This window comes from Gossypium arboreum, chromosome 13 (genome assembly GCF_025698485.1).
Source record: "Gossypium arboreum isolate Shixiya-1 chromosome 13, ASM2569848v2, whole genome shotgun sequence".
NCBI classification, from domain to species: Eukaryota; Viridiplantae; Streptophyta; class Magnoliopsida; order Malvales; family Malvaceae; genus Gossypium; species Gossypium arboreum.
This window is the reverse complement of record NC_069082.1, coordinates 127,750,988-127,765,280: the sequence shown is the minus strand read 5'-3', so window position 1 is coordinate 127,765,280 and position 14,293 is coordinate 127,750,988.

Here is a 14,293-nt window from a genome sequence, read left to right as displayed (position 1 = left end):
ACCATAAAATGAATCACCGCAGCAACACTAACGCGAGTTTGAAAATTTACTAAAATTATAGAAATTGAATTTTGTGGTGAAATACATATAAAATTGAAGCTTATTATGTCTAGTTTCACATGAAACAAATGAAACAAGTAAAGGAAGTATATGTTAGAAGATATTTTAATTTTAGTGAAACAGAGTCATAGCAGTTTCTGAATCCCCTGTTCCTAATTTAGAAATTCACCATAAATTGTAAAGATATAATTAGGTGGTGTATTTTATATCCTCAAAATCCTTATTGAGTCTAGTTTTAGTATAAACAAACCTCATAGTCATATGGATTTTGTACAGAGAGAAATGTGGTTCGTAGTAAATGAGGTCAGACCAGTCAAGTCCTGAAACAGGGTAACTTTAACTAATAAACTGTACTAATTGGCCCAACCAAAAATTCTAGAAAAAAATTAGTAGATAGTATATGAGTCTAGATTTAGGGAAAATTTACGGATCTTGATTTGAGTTTCAGAACTCAAGATATGATTTTTCTTGTGATTTGTGATGCAAGTAGCTTAAAAGCTGTGAATGTAGAAATAAATAATCCAAAGTCCTAAATATGTTAAATTAAGCTTAGTAACACCTCATACTCGACTCCAGCGATGGTCTCGGGCGTGGGGGCGTTACATTTAGTGGTATCAGAGCAGGTTTAGTCGGTTCTCGGACTACGTGTTGTATGTACGGATTTTGCTATACATGCCATATGTATGAATTGTGATAGTGTGACGACTTCTGACCTTTTAAATGAAATTTTTTTATATAGTAAATGGATCCCGATCCACTGTGTGGCGATGAAGTCTGAGTAATGCGCCAGCTCGGTGATGGAGCAGCACCGATGAAAACCCACCCCTCACTGTTGGTCGGGAGGAGGGAAAGGGATCGGAAGCCTTTCTCCAAATGATGAGTGCATGGTACATCGAGTTCGTTCAGACGAACCCAAATGTACGACCTCCCCACCTCCCTAATTCCTCAACCTATGCCTCCAATGCCTCAAGGAGTGGGTATGATAAAATTTCACGAACCCCGTTGATAGAATTCGTAAACAAGGGGTGAAGAATTTAGAGCAAATATTGATGATGATGCAGAAAGCAGAGTTCGGCTTGAAAATTCTATCCGGTATTTGATGAATTATCTTGTACACCGAAGAATGTTTGAAATGTGCTACATCTTTGTTGAGAGATTCAGCCTATAATTGGTGGAAGACTTTGATTTCGTGGTACCGAAAGAGAGGGTAACCCGGGAATTCTTTCAAGAAGAGTTTGGAAGAAATATATTAGTGAAAGATTTATTGATCGAAATGTAAAGAGTTTCTTGAGTGAAGCAAGGTAATATGACAGCCTCGAAATATGAAAGAGAGTTTGTTCGATTAAGTAAGTATGCTGTGGAATATGTTCCTCTGAAGCCAAGATGTGCCGACGATTTGAAGACGGGCTTAACGAAGACATTAAGGTATTTGTTGGGATCCTTGAACTAAAAGAAATGGTGGTACTTGTCGATCGAGCTTGCAAGGTGAAGAATTCATCAAGGAAAAGAAAAGGTAGAATCAAACACGAAATTGGAAGAAAAACCAATGAGTAATGCACCCTCACAAAGAAACCGGAAAGTCAAGAAATATGAATCCTCGTTCCCAAGTTTCACTGGGCAATCATATGGAAATTTTAAGAAGCGAAATGTGGGTCTTAAATCTCGGACTATACTGCGGCTAGTGTGGAAATACGAGATTTGTTAAACCCGAAAGTGCGGTGTGTGGTAGAAATCATTTTGGTCCGTGCAGAGCAAATGAATGTTTTGATGTGGTTCTCCTGGATCATTTTATTAGAGACCCCTGAGAGAGCCGAGAAAGAAAAATTTGAATGTAAAAGCTAGTGGTGCGGACTCGAGGGAAGGTATCCGAGAAAAGTTGGAAGTGAAACAAGCAGAAGAATGTAGCGAGGATGCACCGGTTAGACTGAAGGAAGGGCTCGGCTAGAACTTATGCTATTAAAGCGCGTGAAGATGCTTCCTCACCGATGTGATTACCGTACATTTTCTCTCTATAATGTTAATGTTATTGCTTTGATTGATCCGGTTCTACTCATTCATATGTGTGCATGAAATTGGTGTCTAGTATGAATATACCTTTGAGAATACGAAATTTATGATTAGAGTGTCGAATCCGTTAGGCAAATGTGTGATTTGTTGATAAAGTATGTAAGAAATGTCCTTTAATGATTCGGGATCATTACTTTCCGGTGACTTGATGTTGTTGCCGTTTGATGAATTTGATGTTATTTTGGGTATGGATTGGTTGACATTGCATGATGCTATAGTAAATTGCAAAGAAAAGGTTATAGAATTAAAGTGTGAAAATGGTGAAACTCTGCGGTTGAATCAGATAAATCGAGGCATTGCCTAGTGTGATTTCTTCAATGTTGGCTCAAAGATATCTCGAGAAAGGGTTATGAAGCTTATTTGGCGTATGTAATTAATACAAAAGAAGTTGAAAAGAAAGTTGAATCGGTCTTGGGTTGTGTGTGAATTTGCGGACGTATTTCGGAAGAATTGCGGGTTTGCCTCCGTCGGGAAGTAGAATTTGGTATAGATTTGATACCGGGAACAGCTCCGATCTCGATTGCTCCATATAGAATGGCACCAACAGAGTTGAAGGAATTAAAGTCGCAGTTGCAAGAGTTGACTGATAAAGGTTTTGTGAGACCGATGTTTTTCACCTTGGGGTGCTCCGTGTTATTTGTGAAAAGAAGGATGGTTCTATGAGATTATGTGTTGATTATCGGCGGTTAAACAAGGTGACAATCAAAACAAGTATCCGCTGCCAAGAATTGATGATTTGTTTGATCACCTAAAAGAAGCGACATGGTTTTCAAAGATTGACTTGAGATCCGGTATTACCAACTCGGGTAAAGGAGTCGGATGTGCCTAAACCGCTTTTAGAACAAGGTACGGTCATTATGAATTTTAGTTATGCCATTCGGGTTGACAAATGCTGTGTTTATGGATTTAATGAATCGCATATTTCGCCATACTTGGACAGATTTGTTGTGGTGTTTATAGATGATATTTTAATTTATTCAAAAGATGAGACAGAGCATCTTGAGCATTTGAGGATAGTTTTGCAAACTTTGAGAGATAAGCAATTGTATGCTAAGTTTAGTAAAAGTGAATTTTGGCTCCGGAAGTTGGATTTTTGGGTCATATTGTTTCGGTGATGGTATACGGGTTGATCCTAGTAAAATTTCAGCCATTGTTGATTGAAACCACCAAAAATGTAACCGAAGTTAGAAGTTTCTTGGGGCTAGCTGGGTATTATCGGCGGTTTGTAAATGGATTTTCTATAATTGCTGCTCCTATAACTAGATTACTCGAAAGGATGTTAAATTTGAATGGACGGAAGAATGTCAACAGAGTTTTGAAGAATTGAAAAGTTATTAACAGAGGCACCAGTGTTAGTACAGCCCGAATCGTAAAGAATTTGTGGTGTATAGTGATGCTTTTCTAAATGGTTTGGGGTGTGTGCTCATGCAAGAAGGAAAAGTGGTGGCATATGCTTGAGGCGCTTAAAACCTCATGAGAGGAATTATCCTACTCACAATTTGGAATTGGTGCGGTGGTGTTTGCTTTGAAAATTTGGCGACATTATTTGTATGGTGAAAATGTCGGTATATACCGACCACAAAAGTCTTAAGTACTTGATGTCACAAAAAGACTTGGATTTGAGACAACGAAGATGGTTGGAGTTGTTGAAAGATTACGAGCTTGTTATTGATTATCATCCGGGAAAAGCGAATGTGGTTGCTGATGCTTTGAGTAGAAAGTTGTTGTTTGCTTTGAGAGTTATGAACACTTAGTTGAAAGTGTCAAATAATGGTTCGATTCTAGCAGAGTTAAGAGCAAAACCAATGTTTTTACAAGAGATTTCAAACTCGGAAAATGATCAAGATTTGCTAGCCAAAAGAAAATAGTGTGAAGTCGACACGGATCGATTTCGAATTGGTTCGATGGGTGCTTAATGTTTAAAGATCGAATTTTTGTATCAAGAATGAGGAATTGATTCAAAAGACCCTACAGAAGCACATAGTGGTTATTTCTCGATTCATCCGGTAGTACGAAAATGTATAATGACTTGAAGAAAATGTATTGGTGGAATGGAATGAAAAGAGATATATCGAGTTTGTGTCCAAATGCTTAATTTGTCAACAGTGAAAGTCGAACACCAAGTACCTTCGGATTACTCCACCTATTATGGTTCCCGAATGGAAATGGGATCGGATTACTATGGATTTTGTTTCAGATTGCCATTGACTCGGAAAGAAAGATGCCATCTGGGTAATAGTTGATGATTAACTAAGTCGGCTCATTTTATCCCGACGCGTTTAATTATTCTCTTAATAAGTTGGCTGAATCAGTATATTAAAGAAATTGTTAGATTACACGGAATACCATTATCGATTATTTCAGATAGAGATCCAAGGTTTACCTCGCGGTTTTGGCAAAAGTTGCAAGACGCGTTAGGTACAAAGTTAAATTTCAAGATCGCTTTTCATCCACAAACCGATGGACAATCGGAGAGTAATTGATTCTTGAAGACATGCTCGATGTTGTGTATTGGAATTTCAAGGAAGTTGGGAAAGATATTTGCCGTTGGTAGAATTTGCTTACAACAATAGCTATCAGACGAGCTTGAAAATGGCACCTTATGAAGCATTGTATGGTCGTAAGTGTCGAACGCCTTTGTATTGGACTGAACTCAAGGAAAATCAGATTTATGGAGTTGATCTAATAAAAGAAATCAAGAAAAGTGAAGGTAATTCGAGATTGTTTGAAAGTCGCTTGAGATAGATGTAAATCTTATGCGATTTAAAACGAAAGGACATTGAATTTCAAGTTGGTGATAAAGTATTTTTAAAGGTGTCTCCGTGGAAGAAAGTCCTTAGATTTGGACGGAAGGGCAAATTAAGTCCGCGTTTATTGGACCGTATGAAATAATTGAAAAAGTTGGACCCAGAGCATATCGGCTAGCTTTACCACCCAAATTAGAAAAGATTCATGATGTGTTTCACGATCTATGTTACGTCGGTATCGTTCAGATCCTTCACATATAATTTCACCGATGAAATTGAACTGCGACCTGATATGACTTATGAAGAAGAACTGATTAAGATTTTAGCTCGAGAAGTCAAACAACTAAGAAATAAAAGTGTTGCACTTGTGAAAGTGTTGTGGCAAAAGCATGGGGTAGAAGAGACTACATGGGAAACTGAAGAAACTATGAGAAACCAATACCCACACTGTTATTGGTAAGATTTTCGAGGACGAAAATCTTTAAAAGGGGGAGAGTTGTAATATCCTAAATTAGGGCTTAATCGGAATAGTGGTTTCGTGACCACAAATCCGAGATAGAAATAATTATTTTACAATGATTTTGATGTTTATGATATGACTGCATGATTGTGTGAAAATTTCGTGATGAAATTCTATGCCTAAAGTGCTTAAATTGAAAGTAGGGACTAAATCGAATAAGTTGCAAAACTTGTATTCTAGAAGTTTCTAGTATGAAATTGTTTTGGAATATTAATGAGGAGGTCTTAAATAGCAATTTTACCAATTTTAAGTTCATGGACAAAATTAGGACATGGAAGGAATTTTTGGAAAGTTTAGTAGTAAGGGTATTTTGGTCATTTAGTTATTAAAATGAATTAAAAACAAAATTAAAAGCCAATTTTGTCCATCTTCTTCATTAGGCCGAAATTTCAAGGGTTCTCCATAGCTAGGGTTTGTTTCAAGCTTCCAAGCTCCATAGTAAGTGATTCCAAGCCCGCTTTTAATGTTCTTTACGTTTTGGAATCCTGTAGCTCGATTAAGCTTATGTTAGCAATAATTCAACCTAGGGTTTATATTTGGAAAAATACCCATAGGTGAAATTTGTGTATTTTGATGTTTTATGATAGAATATGAGGTTTTAAATTATGTTAGACAACTTGTGCTACTCGGTTTTGAGTGAAAACGAGTAAAAGGGCTTAATCAAAAAATACCTAATAGTCACAAGTATATGTTAGAGAGAGAATTTGATGTTGCCATAGAAGGAAAAGTGATCAGCATGTTATAAAACATAAGAATAAGGAATAAAGTTTAATTCCGAGCCTAGGGCAAAAGTGTAATTATGCAAAAGTTTAGGGGCAAAAGTGTAATTTTTCCAAAGTTCGTATTAAATGCTGTTTTGATGAATGTATGTATTAAATAAGATTAATTTGGCATTATAGATCAAGAGAAACGAGATTCAAGTCGCGATCGAGGAAAAGAAAAGGTTGTGGACTAAATTGCAAAATCTTTATATTTTGGTACCAAGGTAAGTTCATGTGTAAATAATGTAGCATAATTGTTATTTTTAAGTTATTGATATTAATTATGTGTTATGCTGAATTTCATTATGAAATGTATGCTTTGTGGTTAATTTCAAATAATATGTAAATTATGTGAACTACTTGTTAAATATAATTGTTACCGAGTATTGATTTCGGCATTCTACGGAAGACGGCAAGGATAAGTGTTCGAGGAAAAAGCCCGTTTGAACCTTAGGAATAGATTAGGATACAAGTGACATGTCACTAGGATGGTTGAGCATCCGAACTCGTTGAGTTGAGTCCGAGTTCACTTATGGATGCGAATGTCGAACTCGTTGAGTTGAGTCCGAGTTCGAGAGATGTAACTAGGCATCCGAACTCGTTGAGTTGAGTCCGAGTTCACTTATGGATGCGAACGCCCGAGCTCGTTGAGTTGAGTCCGAGTTCACTTATGGGCGGGTTACATGGTAGCTTGGCTACATATGTGGCACTTATGTGCAAACTTTCCATGTATCCGAATTATATTCCGATGTGTTAAACGGGTAAAGTTCTACTCAAATGGAGGAAAATTTCGAGATGTAAAGAGACGTATTGGTAAGTGATATGAAATGGATATTTTGGACAGGTATGTATTTAACCCTCGGGTTGAGTATTGATACAACCACGATAAGGTAATAAGATGATGAAGAATGATTAAAATGTGATATGTGTTTTAGTGATGTATGCTAATGTTGACGGTATAACTGCTTGTTATGTTACTTATTATTTGCATATGAACTTACTAAGCATTTATGCTTACTCCTCCTTCTTACTCATTGTAGTTTTGGACAAGCCACTCAGAGTCGGGATAGGTCGAAGGCTCACCACACTATCCGTAAGATTTTGGTAAATGGCTTGTAAATTTAAGTATGGCATGTATAGCAATATACCCATTTTGTGTAAATGATCTTATGGTATGGTTGTGAAATGGTTGAGGAAATGCTTGATAATGATAAATTATGAAAATGGTTAGTTTAGATTATGTTTGATGTTAAGGAAAACTATTAAGATACTTAGTGCATAAAAACTCATAAAAAGGACGAAATTTACCATAAACAGAATACCGCAGCAACACTAACGCGAGTTTGAAAATTTACTAAAAATCATAGAAATTGAATTTGGTGGTGAAATACATATCAAATTGAAGCTTATTATGTCTAGTTTCACATGAAACAAATGAAACAAGTAAAGGAAGTATATGTTAGAAGATATTTTAATTTTAGTGAAACAGAGTCATAGCAGTTTCTGAATCCCCTGTTCCTACTTTAGAAATTCACCATAAATTGTAAAGATATAATTAGGTGGTGTATTTTATATCCTCAAAATCCTTATTGAGTCTAGTTTTAGTATAAACAAACCTCATAGTCATATGGATTTTTTACAGAGAGAAATGTGGTTCGTAGTAAACAGAGGTCAGACCAGTCAAGTCCTGAAACAGGGGTAACTTTAACTAATAAACTGTACTAATTGGCCCAACCAAAAATTCTAGAAAAAAATTAGTAGATAGGTATATGAGTCTAGATTTAGGGAAAATTTACGGATCTTGATTTCGAGTTTCGTAACTCGAGATATGATTTTTCTTGTGACTGTGATGCAAGTAGCTTAAAAGCTGTGAATGTAGAAATAAATAATCCAAAGTCCTAAATATGTTAAATTAAGCTTAGTAACACCTCATACTCGACTCCGGCGATGGTCTCGGGCGTGGGGACGTTACAGATGAGGTCCGGACGATATCGATAATGAAGGCCCGGAGGAGGTTGAAGATGTTCACGGCCCTTCATTCTGTAACCCGAGTCATGGTATTATTTTACGAAATGAACCTGGGGGTAACATGTTGAACGTAGATCCAGATGCAGCGCATGCATCCGAGTTCCCTGAGTACGTTGATATAGTACCTACTCATAGATTGGCGTCAAATTCACAGTTCGACGAGTTGTTCGTTGGGCAACAGTTCGAGAACAAGGCGGATTGTGTGTTTTCCATCAAACAATACAGCATGAAGTTGTCGATTAATTACAAGGTTGCCAAATCTACACCGACATTATACGTTGGGGAATGTTGGAGAGTCGACATTTATACAGAGGACTCAACAGTGGCAAATACGAAAATTAAAAAAGGCGTCATATATGTACTGTCGCACGCATATATCAAGACCACCAAAAATTGGATGCCAAAAGTATTTGCAACTGCATCATGCCACTGGTGAAAGATAGCCCAATCATTCCTGTGTCGACATTGATTGCAGACATGCAAGCTCGATTTCAGTACAGAGTGTCATACAGGAAAGCGTGGTGGGCGAAACAAATGGTCATGCAACAATTGTACGGCGACTGAGATGAGTCATACAATGAACTTCAGAGTTGGATTTCAGCAATGGTAGAGTATGTCCCAGGAACTGTCGTGGACTTGCAAACGTTGTCTTATAGAGGCCCTAAATGGAGAATTAGAACTGGGAAAAAGAGTGTTTCGTCGACTGTTCTGGACTTTCGATCCATGTGTTAGGGCCTTCTCCCACTGCAAACCGGTAGTGCAAGTTGATGGAACATGGCTTTATGAAAAATACACGCAGATACTTCTGATTGCGGTTGCACAAGACGGTAATGGAAATGTACTACCAATTGCTTTTGCCATCGTAGAGTCGGAGAACTCTGAATCATGGGCATATTTCATTCGAAACTTACGAAGACATGTTGTCAGGCAAGACAACATTTGCATTATATTTGACAGATCAAAGGGTCTTGTTGCTGTAATTCGGCAATCGGAGGTTCCGTGGAGGTCTGTCTATTGTATTCGTCACATCGCTGTGAACTTCCACAATGAGTATAAGAACAAAGACTAGCGCAAACGAATTGTCAACATGGGTAAAAATATCGTATTTAAATTCATATTTGTAATTATTTCTAGTCTATTTCCTAATTTTAACGCATTTTATCGGAATATATACATAGGGTACGGGCTAGAACCACACCGATTTAGACATAAGTTGGCGAGGTTAGAGACTGATATGGCAGGCTCAAACCTTCTCTTACACAGTGGTTGAGTAGCATGGAGCCGTGGCAATGGGCTCAATGTTTTGATGAGGGGTACCATTATGGCCATATGACAACTAACCTTGTTGAGGCCGTTAACTCTGTCTTAAGGCGTACGTGTCACTTGCCAATTTCAGCTGTTTTTTCAGCCACATTTTACAGGTTAGCAACCTTAATGTCAAAAATGGGGTTGAAACAAGCAAAACAGTTAGAGGCAGGACAAGTGTACGTCGAAAAAATCAGAGATGCCATGAAAGATAACACTCAAAGAGCTAGGTTGATGAATGTAGAACTATATTTTTGAAATTTGAAAACTTTTCGAGTGACAGAGTATATCAGTCGTCAGTCAGGGATCCCGCCACGGTTCTATGGAGTTGATCTCCGAAATAGGCGGTGTGAGTGCGGGATGTTCCAAGCACTACGGTACCCGTGTGCGCATGTGGTTGCAGCTTGTGCTACCTATAGTTTGAATGTCGAACAATATATGATGTATACACACTTGAACGTACGTTGTGTATTTGGGGTAACGAGTTCTCTGTATTAAGGGATATATCGACATGGGAAGTGCAATCGCCTGCATTCGAGATGTTGCCTGATCGGTCACTATGTAGGAGAGTCAAAGGTAGACCGACAATAACGAGGATTCGAAACGACATGGATGTAAGAGAACAAGTCGATCCAAAGCGTTGCACCATATGCAGAACAGTTGGCTACAATCGAAGTAAATGTCCCCATGAAAACGTCTACACTGGCCAATCTTCACGGTCTGAAAGAAATTAAATGTTGTAACTTAGGTCTGTCTATATTATGATCTTTTAGAAATAAAGTTTGTATTATTTAGTGTTAAAATTATATTTAAAATTAATAGTTGCAACTTTTAATATTTTAAAATTTTTTATAATAAATTAAATAAAAAAACACTAATATATATTGTGAAACCTTAAACCAATACAACAAACATCACATAATACTTGAAATTTACATAACCTAAAATTAGAAAGAACCAGGAGTGGTATAATCGTTCGGGGTATAACAGTTTACGGGCTTTCGTTGACGGGGTGGACGTTGAGATGTATTGTACACATCTGAAGGATTGGCAACTGGGTCGATTGTGGCCTGAGGCGGGATGGGGTACATGTTATTACCAAACATATCAACTGATGTCGGTGGTTGCTCTAGGTCAAATAGATTCGAACAGCCTATATCTGGGTGATATGAACTCGAACCACCCATGTCCAGGTGATATGAACTCGAACTACCCATGTCCGGGTGATATGAACTCGAACCACCTATATCTGGGTTATATGAACTGCTCTGGGACTCATCACAAAAAGTGTCAACCCATTGCTCCGATGTGTTTAAAACTTGGTCCTCCGAGTCGGGCTCCGCCATATGTTGATCCTTTACCTCCATCGTAGGTTGATTTCCACGTCTGTAATCGTAACCTGGTACTATCATAAGTTGTCCACCATATAAATAAACTCGCCGTCGATTCATGTACCACTGCATATATTCAGTCGAGGGACTGAAGTCAAACATGTAGGAACGCATCTTAGGCCGCCTGTCGTACCGGGTATTCCATAGTACTACATAACATTGATGTTCCACGCTCCAATCTAATGTATGTCTCTCCTGTATGGTCTTATCGTGGACATCAGCAAACTGTTGTGGCTCGACCGACACAAATTGTTTACACCCAAATTGTCGCATAACTCGATCACTGTTGTACCACTCAACGGTTGATAAGTTGAGCACCAGCGTGTTAATGCACCACATACGAGCTTCAGCGTGAACCCTCTGAGGAATAAGGGTTGCAATGTTTACTACAGAATATGGCATCCACAAGAACTGCATAATATAACATAATGAGTCAATTCGCATCACATACTGTAAGTGGATAAGTTAAATAAACGTTACTTAAACTATATTAATATTTATTACTTTCTCTCCGGCGTACGCCTCTATCATTTGAAGGTAAATGATTAATGTCTGGCTCGCACCAATTCCCGGAGACATCGTCCATCTGAAATCGAAACAAACACGTTGGCAGTTAAACTTTGAAAAATATTATCCACACTTATGAGTCGTTAAATGTTAAGTGTAATTTTGTTTTTACCTATTTATAAGTGGCCACGAATATGGTTGGTGCCTAACAGCTGCTAGAAACGATATCCTATATAGAACCCAAGACTGTAGTAAACCCAGACAACTAGCCATATTACTAACCCCATGTTTTGTTGCACGACAGAGCTCATAGTATAATGCAGCCAACACTGCAGATCCCCAGCTGTAACTACCGGCATGAGAAAAATCCTCCAATAGAGGCAAGTACTTAAGTGGACTCTATTAGACGTGTTGTTGGCAAAAGTACCCCCTCAATCAGCTGCATAATATAGGCTCGAGCAGCATACATCACCTCCTGTTCAGTGGCAGTGCTCGATAACTGCTTAAAATTTGCTCTCAACCATGCTAATGTCAAGCATGTGAAATTTTGTTCCCCATCACGAGGGGACCGTCCAAGCAGTCTGTGGCATACTACAGAAGGTTCCAACACTTTGCTTCGACCCGTGACCACAGCACCGTCAACTCGTAACCCAAGTTGCATAGCGACGTCTTCTAATGTGATAGTGCACTCCCCGCACGGCATAATGAAGGTGTGGTTCTCCATTCACCACCGCTCAACCAAGGCGGATAGTAAGTTTGGCCTCAAGTCAAACCTCCGGATCAATGCGACGTCCCCAAATTCGGCCAACTGTAAGTATGGCATGATCCGCTCGTCCGGATCGTACTTGGAAAAATGACACCACAACCTCAAAACCCGATAATTATCCTGTATGGTAAATTTTTATAAAAATATGATAAATCAATTATCTATATAATTTAAACATAAAAAATATATTCAAGAGTAAAATCGAAAGGTTAAGAAAACAAAAACATCACACTTATATTATACCAACGTAACCATTCTAAGTATTTTTTATTTAAATTAAATTAAATAAGTAATAATATATTAATAATAGAATTAAAATTTGTCATAAAATATTAATAATAACACATTGAAATCAAATGTGATTATTATATCCTAACCATAGTTAAGCATTAAATTAATTAAAATAAATATATTAATAATAAAAGAATGAGAGAAATTACAGAATATGAACTGGGGACTAGTAAAATTACAAGAAAAGAGAAATTCATTGAGCAGCAACTCAAACTCCACCAGTGTAAAAAATAAGTCCAAACCAGAAAGCAACCCAAAAGAAGATGATTGGTTCAAGCAAGTTCAATTTGACACCAATGGCTACAATATGTATATATTTCTAATTTTAAAATTTTATGATATCTTATTCAAATTTTAAAGTGAGTAATAGCGAAAAATTATTTTTCAAGGAATACTAATAATTTTTTATATGATAAAATTTAAAAACATAAAGTATTTTTAAACAAATACTTATGTTTTCTAGTTATTTATAAATTAACTAGTAAATAATCAAATATATTCACTTTTATTATTATTGTTTTAATAATATATATATATTAAAATTAAAAGAATTTTTTCATAAATCGAGCTCGTCAAGTAATAGTTTTATGTATTAATCCCTACACACCGTCTAATAAATTAAGTATGAAATTAGTAAAAATAGAGTAAAGTTTTAAGTAAGTCGATGTTAAGGCGTAGTTATTTAAAAAATGAAAATATCCTAATTTATTTTTATAATATATCTAGTCTATTATAATTTGTGTGATTAAATTAGATGTTTGGAGGTGAGTGCTACTAACTTTTTTTTTAAAGTATACAAATACAATTACAAATAATGTATATCTAAATCAATTATAACAAAAATAAAGTATTACAAAGTATAATCAAATTAATAATCTAAAATGTTCAATGAAGCTAAATAACAACTAATTAGAGATAAGTATTTTAAAGCGGTCAAAACATATTCAACAGAGTAGCGATTAGCAAAAAAAAGGGAAACTAAACCGAATTTTTTAATTTATAATAAATTTTACTGTTTAAATCGATCATCGATGAAGTGTAATCCGATTTGCTCCGTAAGACATCTTCAAATCAGATAATATAAAAAACAAACATACAATACAATTATTTATTATATTACATTAACTATAAAATATAAAAACAAAAAATAAAATTTTAATAAACGTATCTTTTTTTTTCCCTCACTCAACTTCTTCACCCATATATATAACAATTTTTTTTAAAACAAAACAATAAAAGAGTCAAAATAATAAAAAATATATTTAATATATATATTTTTAAATTTATATTTATATTTAAATTTATTAATAGTCACATCACGACATGATGTGACAAGTTATAATAAATATTGTATATTTTAATTTAAACTTTAAAATTTAAATACATATATCTAATGTTAAAAAGAATTTAAAAATAATATTTAAAATTGTAAAAATATATTATAAAACATTTTAAATATACATTACAAAAATTTTAAAATTAATAATAAAATAAATAAACAAAATAAAATAAGAAAAAAACATAAAATTTCAAAAAGTAAAAAAGGAAAAGACAAAATTTTAAAAAATATTTAAAATATTATGATTTCTTATATTATTAAAAATTATAATTTTTAAATGTATTTAAAATTGTATTTAAAATTTAAAAATAATCTCAAAATACATATCTAAAATTTACAAATATATATATTAATAAAATATTTCAAATTTTTAAAGTTAATAATAATAATTAAACATAAAAGAAAAAACAAAACAATAAAAGAGTCAAAAAAAAAAAAAAAATTTAATATTTATAAAATAATATTTAATATATTTTTTAAAATTTATATTTATATTTAAATTTATTAATAG